This window comes from Miscanthus floridulus, chromosome 7, assembly GCF_019320115.1.
Source record: "Miscanthus floridulus cultivar M001 chromosome 7, ASM1932011v1, whole genome shotgun sequence".
Taxonomy (NCBI): domain Eukaryota; kingdom Viridiplantae; phylum Streptophyta; class Magnoliopsida; order Poales; family Poaceae; genus Miscanthus; species Miscanthus floridulus.
Window position 1 is genome coordinate 31,975,551 of NC_089586.1, and position 21,492 is coordinate 31,997,042.

General features: G+C 47.7%; 1 non-coding gene and 3 pseudogenes across 1 annotated transcript; 3 read left to right on the forward strand and 1 right to left on the reverse strand.

Annotated features, from left to right (window-relative positions):
• The first annotated feature begins 2,428 nt into the window (after positions 1-2,428).
• On the forward strand, positions 2,429-3,853 carry LOC136462982 (syntaxin-124-like; annotated as a pseudogene).
• Positions 3,854-4,654: 801 nt separating this feature from the next.
• TRNAG-GCC (transfer RNA glycine (anticodon GCC)) lies at positions 4,655-4,725 on the forward strand. The gene has a single exon. It is a non-coding gene; the product is annotated as a tRNA-Gly (tRNA).
• A 2,482-nt stretch (positions 4,726-7,207) lies between these two features.
• On the forward strand, positions 7,208-9,462 carry LOC136465310 (putative F-box protein At2g02030; annotated as a pseudogene).
• Positions 9,463-9,532: 70 nt separating this feature from the next.
• On the reverse strand, positions 9,533-13,234 carry LOC136465311 (protein FAR1-RELATED SEQUENCE 5-like; annotated as a pseudogene).
• Positions 13,235-21,492: the final 8,258 nt, after the last annotated feature.

Consider the following 21,492-nt stretch of genomic DNA (forward strand, 5'->3'; position numbering starts at 1 on the left):
CGTGAACATCTAAGTGAGTGAATCGCCACAACGAGGACTAGCTTGCCGGCAAGCAAGTGAACCTCGGTAAAAAATCATTGTGTCATCATTTGATTCTGAGGTGATTGGTCTTCATTGTTATTCATTCTTGTGATTGATTGGCTCCTTCCTCGACACGACGGTATAACCATCTTGCTCACTCTCTTTACATTACCGTAAACTAGTTGTCAAGCTCTTTAGTGTAGCTAGTTGTGAGAGCTTGTTGGTTTGGTTAGTGTTGCTCTTTAGTTAGCTTTTGAGAGCACACTAACTTAGTGTAGTGTCACAGCTATTGTGTGTGTAGAAACTATATAAACTAGAATTATGGTATGTGACTTGCTATTTTAGTAGGCTAGTGCAACACTTGCTTCGCCTCATAATTGTCTAACCGGTTTGTTAAGTATTGTTGTAGAAATTTTTAATAGGCTATTCACCTCCTCTCTAACCATTAGGACCTTTCAGCGACGCCACCGCACGCCACCACGTCGATGGAGTACTCATGGTATGTAGCTAGGATCCGAGGCAGCGCTGCCAGGTCACAGCGGCTCAGGAAGTAGGCCATGACGTTATGTGGCAGGATGAGAGCGGAGGCGCCTCGCTCCCGCTCCTGCTCCTTCCTCCCTGCGGTGGTGGCTTGGCGCAGTACGTCCGTACCCTGGAAGCCAACAAGTCACGGACCTTTTGAGGGCATGGTTGTTGTTAGGAGGAAGAAGATGATGGTAATTACGAAAATGCCACTTAATGGTATTTTAGGAGTTACTTTTTAGAAACCATGGGAGATAATCTTATTTATTCCTCCCAATTCTTTTTTAGGAGTTGAAAAATACTGTGGTAAGAAACTATTGAGAACTCTTGGAGATGCTCTAAGTACTATATATCAGAGAGAAATAAAAACATACAGAGAGCGTATATGTTGATAGATTACTTACTGTTGCCTTGACACAAAAATAATAATAAAAAAAAACAAAATTCCCCTGCATACATTGTTCTATTTCCCACTCAGGCCATTATTTATGGAATGAATTGAACAACCTTTATAGCACTTCACAAGCATTTGTGTGTTCTACATCGTTTCACTTCCCAAAGTATGTAAACTTGGTGAAATTGGCTCGAGTGAAATTATAAACTATACTATAGAACAATTTAAGAATTTATAATGATTATTCTTACAGTTTTTTGTATATCAAAAGTAAAACGAGTATGATGGCAAAAATATACTCCATCTATTTTAAAATATAAGGCGTTTTGACTTTTTAAATACATAATTTTTGTTATGCCCTTAGATAAACATTTTGTTTATAGATATAGTAAAAGCAATTTATCTAGAAAAGCAAAAAAGATCTTATAATTTAGAATGGTGAGATTAAAATAATCTATCTATGCAAAAAAATGTTGTATCTCTAAAGAGTCGAGTATGATGGCAGTTGTCAGTCCACAAAACATAAACCATACACACCTTATACAAAGACAAGACAGTATGAGATTTTATTCTTGGGAAAATTTTGGAAATTCATCGAATAATTTATATCGGGTTGAAGGAGCCAATTTTTTGTGTAAGGGACTAAGTACACAAACAGAAATTTATGTGCAGGATAGTGAAATGGCCTGAATTCTTAAAAAAGTAGAAATTGTAGGTTGTTCGGTTAATCATTCTCTGTGGAGATTAGAGGTATTTGGTGATTAAGTCACTTGCCCATGCGGGCCATGCATGTTTAGGCCTCGTTCGGCAACCTCGGAATGCTTCCAGACCAGGATCGGAACCTGGCATGGTTTGAGTGGTTCCGTGCGTGTCACTCAAACCAGGCCTGGGTGCCATTCCATCCGGTTTAATTCCCACACATAAAAAAATTATTGTTTGGTAATACAGGCTTCAAACCGATGATTGCCCCAATCCCCTCGGTGGTGCCGCGCCGTCGCCTCTCATCGCGTCGAACAGGTTTCGTTCCGGACCTATGAGGGTCCGGTTTCATTCCGGGTGGAGGAGGGGGCAAAATGGCCCGGATTGACCGAGTTTTATTCCGGGCCGAATCTAGCCGAATGACTATTCTTGGTCCAGCCTGAATTAAAACCGGGCCTATTCGATCCGGGTGGAACAGGCCAGGTTCCGGGCCAATCCGGCCTAACCGAACGAGGCCTTAGAAAAAAACATCAAGCGGCCAGAAAGAAAAAACAAACAACATCGTACGTCTTACACGCGCATCGCTAAAAAGTAAAAACCCACAGATTCGATTGCGATCGCCCGTGGAAGTCTTAACAAAGTGGGGAGAAGCATTACTACCCGGCGCGCAGCGTGCACACCACACAGAGTACGGGACGCGGCGTGGGCACGTCCATTTCGTCTGCTGGATGCCCAGCTCTTCTAGGAATCGAAGGGAATTCGACGCATTCTTCTTGCCCCGCCAATTGGCATCGTCGCTCCCTCTGGCGCCACTGCCAAGAAACAAGACATCTTGCTCCCGAAGTTACCCGACACATTTTGTTGCTCTCGCTGCTGCATCGGTGCTGGTGTGCCAATCAATTAGAACCGGGCGCCTGTACGTCCGTACACACGCGCCGGCCATTGAAGCTCCAAGCTCTCGCACGGCCATTGAAGCTCCAAGCTCGCGCACGGCCAGCTGCTTCCCTTGCAGCTGCAGCACGAGCGATCGTCGTCGTCTTGCTCGCGCCGTGCTCCGTTAGCATTCAGTAGCCCTGCAGCTTGATCGATCATCTCGACTGCGCGCGGCTCCGGCTGTCCGGCAAGATGAACGACCTCTTCACGTCGGGCTCGTTCAAGAAGTACGCCGACCTGAAGCATCAGGTGGTGCTGGACGACCTGGAGGCCGGCGGCGGCGGCATCGAGGCGGAGGCGGCCGCGTGCCTCGACCGGTTCTTCGAGGACGTGGAGGGCGTGAAGGAAGACCTGCGCGGGCTGGAGGCGCTGCACCGGCGGCTGCAGGCGGCGCACGAGGAGAGCAAGACCGCGCACGACGCCCGCGCCGTCAAGGCCCTCCGCGCCCGCATGGACGCCGACGTCGACCAGGTGCTCCTCCTCGCCAAGGCCGTGAAGAGCAAGCTGGAGGCGCTCGACCGCGCCAACGCCGCCAGCCGCAGGCACCCCGGCTGCGGGCCTGGCTCCTCCACCGACCGCACCCGCACCTCCGTCGTCACCGGGCTCGGCAAGAAGCTCAAGGACCTCATGGACGACTTCCAGGTAGGCGGTAGCTTAGCTGGCTCGCTCGATCTTTTCCTTGATCTTGAAGACTTGAACGACGGAGAGTGCAGGGCCTTCGGACGCGCATGGCGGCGGAGTACAAGGAGACGGTGGCGCGGCGGTACTACACGGTGACGGGGGAGGCGGCGGCGGAGGGCACGGTGGAGGCGCTGATCGCGTCGGGGCAGAGCGAGACGTTCCTGCAGAAGGCGATCCAGGAGCAGGCGGCGGGGCGCGGGCAGGTGCTGGACACGGTGTCGGAGATCCAGGAGCGGCACGACGCGGTGGTGGAGGTGGAGGCGTGGAGCGCAGCCTGAGGGAGCTGCACCAGGTGTTCCTGGACAAGGCGGCGCTGGTGGAGGCGCAGGGCCACCAGCTGAACGACATCGAGAGCCACGTGGCCCGGGCCAGCTCCTTCGTGCTCCGCGGCGCCGTCGAGTTCGAGGCCGCAAGGGAGTACCAGAGGAGCGGCCGCAAGTGGGCGTGCTTCGCCGTCGTCGCTGGCGTTGTGCTTGTGGCCGTCGTCGTGCTCCCCGTCCTCGTCAACCTCCACCTCCTCAGCTTGAGACGGTAGATTTGATCGGCGTTTCGCCGGCGTCCGACATCATCGATCGATTCCTTCGTCTTGTGCTACCGTGGAACTTGGATATGATTGCGGTGGAGATCGCTGATCGTTCGTATAGCTAGAGAAACAGTGTTGGTTACATTGGAATTGTTGCTTGTTTATTATTCGTTTGAGCCGGCACGTGTACGTACGTGGCAGCAAAGCTATGCCTGAAACTGAAAGACGCGCCTTTCTAGCTCAAAGATTCTGGCTCAGATCGACCCATGAAGTCAATGTCCGCACGTCGGCGAGGAACGTTCGTGACCTGCCGAGTGCCCAGGCACCGGACACGAACGCGATCGTGCAGTGCAAGTGCAACCTGTGGCGAGGTAAGGACATGTTTGCCGCTACTAACTTGTACGTTGAGAATTCGATAGGAAGGGATGGGATTTTGGTGGCGGCCTTGGAGGAATTATGAAGGAATCTAAAGAAATCTGAATAAATCTGGAGGAATTTATGAGAGCAAAACACTATTCCAGATAAAAAAAAGAAGCGGATCAAACCAGATTTAAGGGCACGCGAACGGGCTTTTTTTTCCCTCACACACATACTGTACAAGCAGCGGCTGTGGCTGCCAAGCAGCTGCACCGAACAAGATAGATGATCTCGTCAGCAGCAAATTTGGGCGGCGTGGTAACAAGCATGTTCGTCGTACGTGGAGGGGAGGTCAGTGGCTGTGTGTTGTGACGGAGATGGATAAAACCTTAGGGCTCGTTCGGTTACTCCGGAATCACCTCTGGAACGATTCCCGGCTCCATTCCTGACTAACCGAAGGGGCCCTTAGTTGTTTCCATGCTATATAATCTAACTAAGTTTTGTTATTCATTGTCGGCATCGCAGCACCAGTGGTCTAGTGGTAGAATAGTACCCTGCCACGGTACAGACCCGGGTTCGATTCCCGGCTGGTGCATCTTTTTGCGTTTTTATTTTTGTTTGCTCTGGATTTTTGGACGTGCAAGAATCTGAACTCATGCTTTCGTCGTGTGCGGTCAATTTTAGTATTTCCGTTTATTATTAGTGCTATATAGTTCGCACGTGTTCATCCGCATCTGATATAGTAGCTAGAATTTCGTTATTCTCGTAACAAAGATTCTTGCTTTTCCAGAGCTTCAGTAAACTGCATGTTTTGTATACATGTATAAACCTGAGTTTGCAACATAGATACAAATACAAAAGAAGAAAAGCTTATAAAAAACCACTAGTAAAAAAAAGTGTAACGGTAAATGGTGCTAACAACATGCTACAGCAAAATTTGTGGCTAGGTCTCGGTTTTTTAACCTAAGATCCGTTTGTACACACGCGTTTTACTATGTTAAGACAGAATATAGCCCGGTTCGCAAAATTGTTGTGTTTTTTTTTTGGTTGTATAAGAATGATTACAGAAAGATTTTTTTTCCCAAACAAAGGCGCAATGCGGCAGCACAATCACAACCAAGGAGCCTAATATGTAAAATGTCTCAATTCAATTTCACGGTGGATGGGTCATGGGCGGTCGCGAGAATCATCCTCGTTGTAGGGTGTTTGGCGCAATTCTCGCTGTGCCAACCATAGGTAATCCGATTATATATAAGCAATATCCAACAAGGTCTAAATTTAAGTTATTATGGGACTAATTCTATAGTTTTAGAGCATTGTTTTAAATATATGCAAATAAATATTATTGCCTATAACAACTTTGCATAACTTCCCTAAAAAGGTGTTATTCTATTTTATTGGGCTTGGACATGTTAGGGGTTTTCTCCTGTTGCAACAGGAGTCACCGACTATATTTTCTAGTTTTATCCTTGTTTGGTTCATTGATCACGATGGAAGCCGTCTCTTTCCCTTTGAACCAAATGGACTCTTTTCCCTTCGGGCCAAATCGCATACAATTTACTCAGACACAGAGAGAAACAAATTCCCCGTGGGGCCGCAAATCCGTTACGGTTCCGGGTGGCCCGTCGTCACCAAGTTCTAATCAGAGAGCAACCTGCGCATATATATAGATGGATGGAATCCAACGCTTCTGGTCTGATCTACAAAATCGAGTCAAAGACAAGGAAAACGATCGATCCACCAGCTGACCACCATGCCGGTGTTGACATAATATAGGTTGGCCCATATAATATTTAATAAATCAAATAAAATTCTAGGGTACATAATATTAAGTGTTGTATGATTTAATATCATACGAAATTTTGACTGAACGTTGACTCAGCTTATATGATTGAAAATTATTCATCTAAATTGAGAAACTGATAAAAGGATAAAGGCGTGCCACACGCGTGCGCGCGCGCCACCACCGTCGGCCGGGCTGTGATCGGCAGGCAATGGGCGTGCGTGGCCAGTCTTTTGCCACTTAATCCACGTCCTTTCCGCCTCCGTCGCTTCCGTTTCTCCGTCTCCTAGAATTCTCCGTTGTCTCTCTCACTTCCTGTTGCAGCCATATATCCGCAGTCCTCGGTCAGTCCAGATCTCCGTCTTTCGCAACCGCTCCCGAGAGAAATCACATCTCAATCCACATAATCCACGTAATCACGGGAGTTACTCCCTACCGCTCCCGAGAGAAACCACATCTCAATCCACGTAATCACGGGAGTTACTCCCTTTGATGGTGGAGATGAACTGATTGCGTCAGTTATCGTCCTTCCGCTTCCGTTTCTCCGTCTCCTGGGATTCTCCGCTGTCTCTCTCCCTTCTCGTCGCAGCCATATATCCGTAGTCTTTCGTCAGTCCAGATCTCCGTCTTTCGCAATTGCTCCCGAGATAAACCACATCTCAGCAGCCTTCTGGCTTTCCCGTCCCGTACCTCTACGCGTACGGAGTAGCGGGAGAACAGGTGCCTCCGGAACCCTCGCTCGTTTGAGAACCTTGCACGGGGTGTGCAACGATTAGGTTTTTGGGGAGCGATCCGCGACTGCTCGTCCACGTACGTCTTCTTTATGGTGATGATCGCTCTTGGATCCCGTCTTCTTCCTGATGATTGCCTGCGGAACATCAAGGCGTCTTCTTCCTGGTGATCCGTTCGTGGGACTGCACTGCGAACATCGTCCTGCACCGACTGTAGTCCGCGACTTCGAGCAACGCACTATGTCGACTAGTGCGAATGGAGCCTCCGATGCCCTCCACATGGGACCCTTCGCTAGGTACAGTCTAATCTTTCTGATTACTGTAATCTGTGTTTTTACTGTATTTGTCTGTATGTCATCTCTGCATGCTGTAACGTTCGTTAAAGATATACGCATGCACATATATGCCGTCACGAACCTGCTAATGTTATTTTTCTGGATTAAACTGATAATGAAAATGCCTAAACATCTAACAATCCAAAAACCTAATTTTAGGCAATTTTCTATCAGTAGTTTTGCTGCGGCTTTGAAGTCAAATAATTTTGATGGCAAAAATTTCATGATATGGCGTGCCAAGATGGTATTGTGGTTGACTGCGATGAACTACTATCACGCCGCACAGAGGAAGCCTGAACAGTTTACTCCTGAGGAGGAGAAAAAAGTTATTGGCTGCCGATAACCTGTTTCGAGGCATCGTGATAAGTGCACTTCATCCCAAGTATGAGAAAAACTACATATCTTGCACATCAGGTAAAGAGTTATGGGATGCTCTTGAGGTAAAGTTTAGAGTTTCTGATGCTGACAGTGAGCTGTACCTTATGGAGCAGCTGTATGACTACAAAATGGTTGAAAACCGTTCTATGGTCGAACAGGTTCATGAGATACAGACACTAGCAAAGGAACTAGAACATTTCTCATGTTTGTTGCCCGACAAGTTTGTGGTCGGCGGTATAATCGCTAAGTTGCCACCTTCTTGGAAGGATTTTGCTACTTCTCTAAAACACAAGAGAGAAGAGTTTAGCGTGGCTGAGCTTATTGGGTCTTTTGATGTTGAGGAGAGGGCGAGAGCAAAAGACAACCGTGGAAAAGGAGTTGAGTCTTCCGCCGCCAATATGGTGCAGAAAAAAAACCCATTTGCATCTCATAATAAAAAGAAGAAGAACATGCAAGAGAACAATAATGCAAAGCCTAAGCAAACGGCATAGTTCAAGAAAAAAAACAACAAGAAAGGTGGAGGTTGCTTTGTTTGTGGAAGTGGTAAGCATTGGGCCAGTGCGTGTCCAGACCACAAATATAAGCAAAAAAAATCAGCAAACATGGTAATTAGTGAGATTGGAAGAAGAACATCTGGGTATGGTAATTCTTTACCTTTTATTCTCTCAGTTTGTCTTTCACCTGAGTGGTGGATGAACAGCGGTGCTAATATTCACGTGTGTGCTGATGTTTCTTTATTTACTTGCTATCAGGTCGACATAACTGAAGCCTTGCTGATGAAAAACGGTTCACATACGCGTGTTCTGGATTAAACTGATAATAAAAATGTCTAAATATCTAACAGCCGGAATCCGAAGTGGCGCCGCAGCCGCCACCACCGTCCAAAAGGTCTCGGCACGTTCAGGAGGCACGGGCGGCGGTGGCGACGCCGCCGATTCGACCCAACGAAGTGATCCTCGAACAGATTCTGACGCGCGTCCTGGCCGCTGCCACCATTCGCCTCCGGGCGGTCTGCCGAGAGTGGCGCACTGCGCTCACCTCCGATCACTTCGTCCGGGCGCACCAAGCCGTCGTCAGAGCCGCTGCCCAGCCGCCGCCGGAGATCGTTTTCTTCGCGCCCACCGCCGCAGGCTCTACCACCACCACGTGCTTCTACTCCTCGGTGGTTACGTCAACCGCACAGCAGAACGGCGGCTCGTCGGCCCGCGAGCTCGTGACCATGGACGACATGCGCGCCGTCGATCTGGTTATGTCGGGCACCAAGCCCTGCCGCGGGCTCACCCTCCTCTTCCAGGCCAGCGTGTCCGCGTACCACGTCTGCAACCTCTCCACCGGAGAGCACGTCTCCCTGCCCCGCTGCCCATGGGCTAGGAGAGTGACCGCTGACGGTCCCTACGTGCTCTCGAGCACCAGGCTCGGCTTCGACCCGGCGGCCAACGAGCACAAGGTGGTCAGGCTCTTCGAGGACCGGAATAAGCAGCAGCACTGCGAGGTGTACGGCCAGAGGTCCGGCGGATGGCGCCCCTGATCTGGACATGTGCCGCCGCACGCACCCAATGACCCAAGGGTCTCTGTAGCCGCCCCCCGGTGTTTGTGAATGGGCATTTCTACTGGCACATGAACACTGCGATGAACTTTGATGACCCGGAAGCCAACTTGATCGGAACGCCGAAGCCCACCATCCTGTCGCTCTCCGTGGATATCGAGCAGTTCGGGTGGATACACCCGCCGGAAGAACGGGCGCGCTACGCCTTCCATCTCGCCGACCTCGACGGCTTTCTGTGCGCCGTGGTGGACACTCGCCTCACCGTGGGACAGTACGAGCTCTGGACTTTGACGGCTGCAGCTGCAGGCTCGACGTCGTCGCCATGACGTCGTCGCCGTGGTCGTTGCGTTGCCGCATCAGCTTGGCGAGCCTGCTGCCCCAGCCGATGAGGGACACCTTGCGCGCTGGGTTCCGCAAGCTCCCGCTCGGCTCCTCGCCCGGAGGAAACATCCTTCTCGCCACGAGCCGCCACGAGGTGTACGCCTACGACCCTGAGAGCAACCGTGTTAACAGGGCGTTCTCCACGACCGACTTCATAGACACCCTGACGCACGAGTAGGAGCTGCTCCTCAACATCGCCATACATGAGGAATGGGTCACCCCGTCTGCCGCCGCCCTTGGGCCAGTGATCATGTGGGCAAGCTGAAGATGAACGGCCCTGTTCGCTTTGCTGAAAAACCATGGCTGAAAGTATTATTCGTTAACTTATTGTAAAACAAAAACAGTGTTCATTTGCTGAAATAGTACGACTCATAACACAAGCGAACAGGGCTGAAAGCCCAGCAACGGGGCCGTTGCCAGGCGAGGAGGACGAGGACCTACGGATCGGCGCAGAGACGATGTCACTCTGATGGTAATGCGGGTGTTCTGCCTTCATCAGCGTGACAACAATGGCCCAATACGCCCTAACATCTAGGGACGAGAGTAGGTTAGCCCGTGAACTCATGTATAGATTTCGGTTGCCGCTTAATTAAGGAGCTCATAAAATTAAACCCTACGGGTTGACAGGCTTGCCCATTTATTACATCTTTTATAAGAGCCTCTAGTGTGAAGAGACTCATATTCGTCTATTCTTTTTTTAATGTGAAATTTTATAGTGCTTGGAAAAAATAGAGCCATCCATTTAGATAGATCAGATAGCTATAAAATAAGAAGAACTAATATAGAGAAACTTAAATTGTGAGCCGGAACCTAAAATATGTCGATTTAGAAAAAAAAAAGAGTTAGAAATTATTTCTAAAATAAATTTAAAGGGTAGAATAGTACTTTCTGCCCCTATCCCCTGTGCGACTTTTGGCGTGGTTCTGCGTGATGATCGCCTAGATGCGCACCCGGTTTCGGTCTGCAGCAAATCAGATTGATCGAAGTGAGGTTGCTGGGATGCATTCATGACGACGGCGTGGCGGCATGCATGCAAATTAAACGTTGCAGGTGCTTACTTGGCAGTGAGGCGGGCTTGAGGGTGGCCATCCAGAGCATATCCAATTAGCATATCCACTTTGCAGGAAAGGAGCATCCATGGATGAAGATGGCCCAGCATTAAAATTCTGTCATATATTGCATAAGAAAGTGTTCAGGAAATCATGCTTGTAATTATAAGGGAATAAATTGTGAAAATAGGTAATATCTTACTGTTATTTGGTTTGGAACAGAACTTTCATCTATTGTTTCTACAACATTATTTTTCAGATCGTCACCTACAATAAAACATAGTTCAATATTCTAAAAAACTTGTAGACATAAATTGTATTCTTTGGGCAGGTCAATACCTTTCTTCTGAGAACCTTTCTTCTTCTTCCCTGACTTCTTTTCAACAACATTTTTAAAACGTGTATTCTTTGGACCTTTTATTACTTGAGGAATTTTAAATGATATTCTACCATTTACTGCATCTTGAACACATTCATTTGGAACCGGAGGAACCTCGTCGGATTTTTTATGTGTCTCACTTAGATAAGTATCCGCTTCCAAGTTGAAGTCATGTAGAGCTTTCTGCAATTTATCAAGAAGTTTTTGTGATGGCGAACACTTCAATGCAAGAGATGTGGCCTGGCGAGATATAAGTGCTGCCTGTGATTTCAAATCTCCCTTCTCAGTTCCTTGCTTTTCAATATAAAATCCATTTTTCACATATTTTGTCCATCTAGGCAGTATATATTGCGATGGCAAATTGTATACTCCATTCAAATTGAAGACTCTGAGAGCATGCTTACATAATAAACCTGTAAGATATAGTTTTCTATTTAATTAATAAACCTATATTACACCTTACAATGTATAAATTGAAATGTAGTAGTATATATACCTATGGATTCAAACATCCGGCAAGAGCATGTAATGGTGGAATCTTCAGTGTTCAATACTACTATTGCTCCATGGTCAGACTGCATATACTTAACAAAGAATGTCAAGTGTGTCCCCGCAGTTTTCAACAATTCACAAGTTAATGTAAATTGCCTTTTAAATTCTTCCTCAAACTCTGAATACATTCTCCTTGTATATGATTCAGCTGCAGTATTCAACATAGGTAGGTTTGGAATGTATGTAACTGGATTCTTACGGCGGGACTGAAAATCGGCATCCAACTCATTTGCACGGAGACTAGCTGCAACCTTGTCACATTCTACAAGGAGTTCCGAAAGACCAAGTTTTCTACGAAATCTTTTCTTGAAGACATTGTTCATACCTTCGCTCCTTTGGGTCGAGTTCATGTCTGCTGTAAAAGAGTCGCGATATACTGCAGCCCACTTTGCCCTCAAAGCATATAGATTTGCCATCCATGAGTTTTCCTCCAGGTTGTATTTGGCCAACAATTCATGCCATTTCTCTATGAAGTATGTCTCAGATCTGTCTTCGTACACACATTTTTTGAAATCAGATAGAAACTTGTTATCTGACTCATTCTTATCCAACTCATTCTTATTCGACTCATGAATTACGTGACTCAGATGTTTAGCAGCATTTAGGCAAATATGCCACAAACAAAGACGATGGCTTGTATTTGGAAATACATAAGCAATTGCTCCTGCCATAGCCGCATCTTGATCAGTGAAAATTGTGCTTGGGTGCTTTCCTGACATAGCTGTTAGGAAGGTTTCAAAAAGCCAAACAAATGATTCTACAGATTCATTAAATATAAGTGCACATCCAAAAATTATTGTCTGCTTGTGATGGTCGGTGCCAAGAATCGGAGCAAAAGGCATTTCGAACTTATTAGTTTGAAATGTGGTGTCAAATGACACAGCATCACCAAAGCATTTGTAATCCATGATGGATTGACCATCTGCCCAAAAAAAATTTGCTATACGGCCATCATTCTTGTCTACCTGAATAGCATAAAAAATGTAGGATCTTGTAACTGCTTATTTCTCAGGTATTCAGATAAAGTTTGTGCATCATTGGCTTCTAAATACTGTCGTCGCTCGCGACCAATCTCATTATAGCAATCCATCTTAGCAAAAGGTAAGTTCTCTTCCCCACCATAAAACTCTTTCATGAACTCATAAACTTGGGAAGGCTTCATTCCAGCTTCCCGTATCTGCCCAATTAGTTTCCTGTCTACTTCAATAACTTGTCGTTGGGACCTCAGCTTGTGTGACTTATTTGGACTAGCAAGATAATGATTGTGCTCTTGTATGACCTTTTGCACTGTCCAAATCCCCTCCTTGCTGATACTAAACTGAACACGAGCATCACAACCCGTCCTTGTAATGTCCTTTTGTGATGACTCATTGTCTCGTTGTCCTTGGCTACTGCAAACCATATATTTCTGAGATAAACTACCATCTTTGCGGTGCTTTGTCCTGCTCTTTCTAACACTGAATCCAATCTTGCCAGCATAGATGTTGTACATCTCATAAGCTTTTTCCTCGGATTGAAAAGTCATTCCAACTTCAGGAATTATCAAATTTTGCCTAGCTTTATTAACCACCTCCTGCAAATCAATTGGTAATTGAAGGTGTACTATAATAAAAATAAAATAGCATATGTTCTGACAAATTTGTTACTTATATGATTTTTTACCTCATCAAGTGCTTCATTCTCCACGAGTGCAGAAGTGTGTGAAATGGTGCCGATGGTCTGTACACCGGCCATAACCGTGGTGTTATGTGAAATATAGAAGAAAATGCATTTGTTTCATCAAAAGAAAAAAAAAGAAAAGAAAAGCCCCATCAACTCCAACAGATAACCAGCGTATGTGTTACCTGTTCGTCTTCGCGACGACCAGCAGCAGCAACATCAATTTCTAATGCACATGAATCCTCCATGACAGAAGAAGATCCCATCGGGTCAACAGCTGCGATCCCTCCTTGGCCCCCAACGTCATCCATGGAGTCTACTGGTTCATCCACAGAGACGGCGGCGGCGGCGGCAACTCGTCTAGGGCAAGGCACTGATCAGTGGCGGCGGCGTCCGTATTCAACGTGACTTCGGGTCGCGTCGTTCAATATTCCTCAACACGACTGAAACGAGCCGATTTGGTGCCGTCGTCAGCCGATGCGGAGCCGACGGGAACGCACGCAAGCCGCCTAGTTTCCGGCTGCCGTCCGATGCAAGGCGTATATACGTGGCGTCCATCCGGCCGAGGGGAGCAGCAGCCGCACCGTGCGCCCGTCGCTCATACAATTTTCTTCCCTTGGAGACGTAGGCGTAGTTTTAAATAGCTTGCTATTCAAAAAACCGGTAACTTTTTTTCAAAAGCTACGAGGCTATAACGACGCTATGACAAATAGCGTTATTATAATGAAAACATGAAAAACACTAATAATTAATGAAAAAACATGGCAAATATGAAATTTAATGAACACAAATATATTTCTAAGGTTCCACAAGTCTAAGTAACATTACCAATATGACATTACAATATGGTTCATAAAAGTCTAATGATTAATTATCCAAAATACCAAATCAGAAGCAAATAATAAGTAGGAAATAACTAATTAAATTGTCAAAATCTATTAGTGTTGGAAAAAACTAAAATAGCGCCGCTATTTGAACGCTAAAGCTATGCAATTAGCGGGACTATAGCACACAATAGTGGTTAAAGTTGGCATAGCGGCACAAATAGAAATAGCTTAGCGTTGAGTCTCTCTGGCCGCTATAGCCCGCTATTTTTTCCTTGGACGGAGGTCCTTGGAGGAGGACGAGCGCGGTACGCTTGACGGCGGCGGCGGCGACGACCATGAAGAGCACCTCCTTGACCTTGTCGTCGATGTCGCGAAGGTGACGACCACTCTAGGGTTGTCCATCCAGACGATGCCCCGCATGCTAGCGTAGACGGCCTGAAGCACGGGCACCTCGGATCACGACGGCCCGGACTGCACGCCGACACCGACGCCGAGTTGAGACGGCGACCAGGCCTTCATCCGTGCGTAAGGAAAGGGTAGGGGAAAGGCACGTTCAGTAGGGATGAAAACGGTCTGGAACAGTCGGGAAAATGTCTTAACCATTCCTGCTCCTGTATTTTTTGGCCGAGAACGGGAACGGGAACGGGAAGGCCGGACGGGAAAACGAATCCGGTATTACGGGATATCGGGAACGGAATATTTTGAACGGGAACACGTCGATTACGATCGGGAAGTGGTAACACAAAACGGAAACATCGATATATGTAACCACCGGAAACGGTGAGCTCGATGCAATAATAGCAACCATGCATAATCCATATGCAAACAATAGCAAACAGTGAGCTCGTCAGAATATTTATGCAAAGAAAACTACAGAACTACCAAAAAAAGAAAATGGAAAAGAAAAATGAACAAAGGGCCAAATCTTGCTGCTCCTGTGCTCCATGCATGAATTCCTGGGCCAAGCATGGAATGATGGGCCGCATGCTCCTTGCCTCCTCTCTTCCTAGGCCAAACCTTGCTTCCTGGGCCAAACCTTGCTGCTCCATGGGAAAAACGGGAATTTCCCACGGGAGGTTTCCCGAACAAATACGGGATCCGCTAATTCGGTCGAGAAATCACTCTAACTGATTTCGATACTGGATTCGCCGAATTTTCCCGGATTTCTTCCTGAAACCGTTTTTTTTCCCGAGAAAATGATATCCGGTCGGGAATTCCGGTATTCGGTGTCGGTCGGTACGGGAATTTTCCGTTCCCGCTTTCATCCCTAACGTTCAGTATCCAATAGAATGACCATATTTACCCTTAATTACTTTTAATTATTTTTTCCAGCCCAAAATTTATTCCGCAGGAGGAACCATGGGTTCCTCCAAAGCACTGTAGACTCCACGCCGACACTGATGCCGAGTTGAGACGGTGGTGAGGCCTTGGTCCATGTGTAAGGAAAGGGTAGGAGAAAGGCACATTCACTATCCAATAGAATGATCATATTACCCTTAATTATTTTTTCTAGCCCAAAATTTATTCCGCGGGAGGAACCACGGTTTCCTCCCAAGCAATGTAACAAAGCTCTTTTTTATTATCTATCTAGAATTTGTGGATGGAGATAAATTCATGATGCATGTAGTAGCTTGTTTGGATATTTATTAGATGCATGGTACCTTAATCAAATTTTTTAATGAAAAATAGACTCTTATAATGGCAGCGGAACGGTGGCAGCGGCTGGGATGCGTGTTAGAATCTCTTCGAAACCACTTTATTGGACAGAAACAATGGCACCACCGGCGCCTCTTGAACATGCCGGTGCCGAGACCTTTTGGCCGGTCGTGGCGGCGCCGGCGCCACCTGGAGTATCCCAATATGGTGTCCTTCAATCGGTTGTGATCCTCTCATATAGAGAGATGGTGGTCTTATCTCAATAAAAAACAATCCCAAATTATAATTTTCAAGTTTTCTATAAAAAATCATCGGCTTGTTCGTTTCGTCGTAAACGATCGTGGATTATTTACTGCTGGTTGGTTTGGTGTGAGAGAAAAATATTGTTCTAGCTTATAATTCACGATCACGAGTAAGCAAACAGGCTGCAAGTCTAAATCCTGATCAAAAGAGTTTGAGTCAGACTAGACGAGTCAAACCGGCCTAGCCAGGGCAAGGTCAAACTGGCTAGGCAGCAGGGAAACCAGCTCGGCCGTGTCACAAGCCGGCCTCGCCGGTTGGGCAGCAGGCGAGCAGGGAGGCCGGCCTAGCCGGCCCTCAACCCGGCTAGGCCGGTTCGGCAGAGCAGCCAGCACGGGGGACGCACAGCAGAGAGGCCAGCCGGCCCAGCCGGTCAGCCAACCAGCCTGGTCATGGCCATCTAGGTGAGGGGGCACCAAGGCGCGCGCTGCAGGGAGGCCAGCCGGCCTGGCCGGTCAGCCAGTTGGTCTGGCTGATCAATAGGAGGCGCGGTAGACGTCGTAGCCGACCCCTCAAACGGCTGAGCCGGCTCGGCAGTGGCCAGGGCAGCCTGGCGGCTTGGCGCACGGGCAAGCAGCCGGCCTGGCTGGTTTCTCGGCCGTCCAGGCCGGTTCACCGGGAGGAGTTCCATCTTTTCTTTCCTTTTTCTCTCTTTTCTCTCCTGGGTTCAAATATGGTGATCCAAAATGTATTCCAAAGCCTCCTTTCACGATAAATATTATTGCCAAACCTTAGAACCAATTTTAGTCATCAACAAGACTTGTGAGTCCCATTCAACTGCTTTGCATCTTTGTCATAGTCGTTGGCCAACACAGATATAAGCCTACGTAACGTCTTCCTCCTGAGCAGAAACATCACATAGACACCCTTCTTGTTCAAATAATCACCTATATCTTCAGGATTTTCCAAAATTCCCTGGAGAACACAATGCTGGAAGTTATTGCCCGGCACACATTTAGCATCTGGTAGGCGTAAGCATACTCCAATCAATCTGATAAAAATGAACACAACAATTTTTAACGTGGATCATCATTGTTAAGTGTTAACGAGCGCTTGGATAGATGGCGAGTTTTGCTTAGTACAGAGTTTTGAGAACTGCAGCCTGTTGGCATGTGAGTAGTTGGCAGCTGCCACATATAGGCCATAGCTTTGAGAAAAACATCCATATATGCGGTATGATACAGTTGAATTCTAGCTATAATAATTTTCTTAATTACAGAATCCAAACTTTGGCAAGGAAAATAGACGATATAAAAAGGTTTTGCCCATGTGCCACCCATTATAAAATCACAAAACCTAGCATCGTACAGGTTCTGAAGTCCAGGAGAGATACGTACAAAAACGTAATAAAGAGTAGCTGTAGTAGTACACGAAACGAGTCGATTACAGATCGAGCACCAAGGAGACCCGTCAGCTCTAGGTGCACGTGTGCTGTATATGTGCACGCACGTACCTTGGACGCCAAGTCTACTAGCATGTTCGGCTAGGCTTATACGATCATATACGATCCTGAATTATAAGTTGGAATAGTATTTTTTTCTTACACCAAACCAGTCAATCCAGCCAACAGTAAATAATTCATGATTGTTTACGACGAAACGAACAAGTTGTCCTTCAACAACTCTCTACACCAAAATCCTATGAGCGGCAGGATCAACATGCCTGCCGAAGCCGCCTCAGCTCCCTTCCGGCCGTGGGCGGACCTCGACGCATGCCTCGTCTCCATGATCGCCGCACGCTGCGCGCTCAGGGAGTACGCCTCCTGCCGCGCCGTCTGCGGCGCGTGGCGCTCCGCGCTCCCGTCGCCGCTCTCGTGGCCCCTCGCCGTACTCCCCGCCGACGAAGCCGTGGGCCACCCTCGCGGCCTGCTTCCACCACGCGCGGCGTTGGGCCAGGCTCCTACACGGCGACCTGCACCGACCGACTGGGATCGGCGCCGTGGACTGCCGCTGCGTCGGCGCCTCGCGCGACGGGTGGCTCGCCCTCGTCGCGGGCGACGCCGAGGCGCCCGCGGCGCCCCTGCTGTTCAACCTGTTCACGGGCCAGGAGATCCCGCTGGACCCGGAGCTTTACAGGCCCACGGACGAGCCGGCGCCCAAGATCGTCTTCTCGCCGAGCCCCACGCCGCTCGACTTCACCGCGGTGAGCCTGTGCCGGGCCAACAGGGTCACCGTGCAGAGGGCGTCCGACGTCCGGTCGCACACATCGTTGACACGGGCCTGCTCATGGACAGGGACGTCGTCCTAGTCGACGTGGCGTACAGCGACGACGACGGCAAGGTCTACTGCCTGGCGAAGGACGGCCAGGTGCACGTGCTCCAAGTGGGGAATATACGATTTTAGCTCAGGGTGGGCAGTTTAAAAAAATTCATATATAATTCGGTAAATTTATTTTAACAATTTGATGATAATTATAAATTTTACAATGTGATTCGATAAATTCAAGGATTAGATTTAGACCATCCACTAAATACAATATAAATAGTTTAAATATAGGCATAAAAGAGTATCAGAGACTTACAATGCTATTTTTCCCACGGGTTTATTCGATACTTACGAAGGGACATGAATGTCTTGACTATATTATTTTTATCAACTTTAAAAAAATATCTCGCTCAACAAAAATGACTAGATAATCATTCAAAAGACTAAACAATAATTTTCTATAAAAACCTAAAGATCACAGATTAAATTACCGTAAATATTGCAGACGAAACGTGCGAGAAATAGACGGCGATCCTCCAATTCAGAGCAAGGCGGAGGGCAGAGGGCGGAGGGCGGCAGCCGGCAGGCACCAGGGGCCAGGGCAGCAGGGCGGGCACTGACTCGACTCACCCGATCAGGGTGGGCACCGACTCGACTCACCCGATCAGGGCGTCAGGCGCAGGCGGTGTGTTCCTCCGTGGCTCCGTACTCAAATTAGGAAACTGAGACGTCGTGTACAGAGTCGGAGACTCAGAGTGCGCATACCGTACGGGTTCACTTGCCAAGTGGGCCGCGTTACGTGGGCCTCCCGTCATCAAGCGATGGTGTCCAGATATGCTTTTTCATTTTTCTTTTTTATAAATATAGCGTATACACTATATTATACAGTATATATATACTACTTACCGCCGGTTTTGCAGGTGTGGCTCCGCCACTGGCTCCACCTCAACCGCCGCCGACGAGTGCCACCCATGGAGGTGGGGCCACTGCCGAAGCTGCCCCACGGCGCCGTTGTCTTCCCTTCACCGTACGACATGATCTCCAAGTTCACGGACGCCAAGAACCTGGTGCTCTGCGACGGCGTGCTCTATCAGGTATGGAGGCGGCCACTACTACACAAACTTTAATGGAGGCGGGCGATTTTGATTTTCCGCGGCGGGCAAAGCCGTCCGCCGCGGCCTAGAGGCCACGGTAAATCGTGGCTTAACCGCGGCGGGCGGCTTTGCCCGCCGCGGTTAACCGATTTACCACGGCGGGCGGTGTAACGTGCCCGCCGCGGTAAATATACTTTTACCACGGCGGTCACGTTGAACCGCCCGCCGCGGTTATGTTCGTTAGCCGTGGCGGGCATTATTATTTGCCCGCCTCGGTAAATTATTTCCTGAATTAAAAAAAATACAGCAGGCATATAATTAAATTCAAATTCAAATTCAAATCACATCCAGATTTCACAGATTAAACTTAAAAAGTATGCAGGCATTACACATGAGATAATATACATATATATACATTCACTTAGTCATTCTTGTCATCGATAATTCATTACATTTACATATTAAAGTCGTTATACATGCCCTAAGGAGTAATCTTGTGGACGCATCATCGTAGGCCATTTCCTCAGCCTCTCGTACTCCGGTAAAATCGCTAGCTGGCTGTTCTCATTGAAGAACGTGCTCCCTTCAAGCACGCATTTGTCTAAGACAAACTTATATATGTCCACCTTTGTCTGCTTGAAGGAGTGTTGGGTGCTCTGCACGTCTCTCCACCAGTTCAATCCATTCTTGAGCACCCTCCAACTGCTGCTATACTGCTTGCACTCCCTCAGGTACTCACAGACGTAGAAGCCATAGGTTTGTGATCCTATCGGTTGTTTTGGCACACTGCATGATCGATACACAAGCATTAGAATACAGGCGTTAGAACGCTTATGAACAGAAAGCACAATTAAACTTTTCAAATACTTACCGGAAAGTTGCGTCTGATTTTGATGCGGTTCTTATGCTTAGCCTTAAAATTCTCTGTTCTTCGATCATAGCATTCAGGATCCTTCACGTACTCCTTATAAGCGCTATACGAAATGTACTAGTATTAGGCATAGCATTAGAACGCATATGAGAAGACAGTTCAGTCACTTACACTCTGAGGCAATCTTCAAAGGCCTTGTACCCTTTTAAGTTTGACATTCTCAATGAATCAAATACGCAGGCCCTGCCATCCTGAGGGTAGATGATAAATGCAACCCAGTGACCCTCGAGGCCTTGGCTGCGCCATTGAAACAAAATACAGGTCACAATGAGAAATAATAATACTAGCTAGCTACCCACTTATCTCTACAGGTATGTCTTCGACTTACCCAAAGTGGTAGGCAGCTATGATACACCCATTTCTCCTGATCTTCTTCATTGCTCCTAGTATGTACCTTGAAATGTTCAACTTCTCATTGTCCATCAGTTTCTTCCTGTGCGCCTCTCTCTGTCGCTTGGTCAAGTCTTTCATGGTTGGATGATTGTCATCTAGGTGGTAACCAATGATGACTCTTTGAGCAATATACATTGGAGATAGATAGATAACATCAAGTTTTAGTTCCTTGGATATATAGGCCATCAACCTGCAAGGACAAGCCATCGTGGCATATATAAGTAGTCTTGACCGATTCAAAGGTAGGTGATATGTGAAACTCGCAATTCATCACTTACATAGAGAACAAGGTGACTTGGGCGATGTCAAGGTCTTGTTTCCGTAGTAGTCTGTACATGTCGTGGAAGTCCACGGGGAGTTCTACATCGTTGTCGGGCAAGTGGAAGTACTCCGCCACAACCTTGACTAGAAAACCATGTAGGCCAGCTTTTGTCGCTTCCATGTACCAGAGATGAAACCTCCTTGTCTCCCACCTTTCCTCGTTGACGAGCTGGGCCTTGGTTATCATGAACTTCCCATGCTCGTAATGGCCGGGGCAGTCATCCGATTCAGGAAATAGATAGAAAGGTGATCTCGACCTGGGATAGAAATGTTAGTACCATATTATGGCAAAGAAAAGTTATTAGCAAATTATGCTCGCCGCTACCATACCTTTCGAACTCAAGTGAGTATGTGAGATGCCCTTGGTCGCCTTTAGTCTTCGCCGACGGTGGAGGACAGTGGCTTGTGCTCGCAATGGCAGCAGGCGGTGTCTTTGCCCCCGGTTCCTCCGTGCCTCCCGGTCCTTTGCTTGTGCCCTTAGACGGACTATCAGGAGGTGGAGGTGGACTTGTTGTTGGAGGAGGAGAACGAGGGTGAGGGCTTGTGCCTCGGGGCGACTTCCTTCCCTTGTCATCCTCGCCATTGCCTTCGTCATCGCCGTCGCCGTGATTCGGATCATCGGGGGGACAAGATCTGGCCACGGATGGTTGTGATGCTGGTGTCGCCATCGGCGTAGAAGTCGGTGTCGAGAGAATGATCTCTATGTTGTCCTTGTTCCACAGGACTTCGGAACCAATGGCAGCTCCAAGGATCGTTACCCCTTGTGCAGTTGGATATTCCATTTCAAATTCTTCATATTGGGTCGCATACCATGTAAGTATCATGGCAGCATAGTTGGCAGGG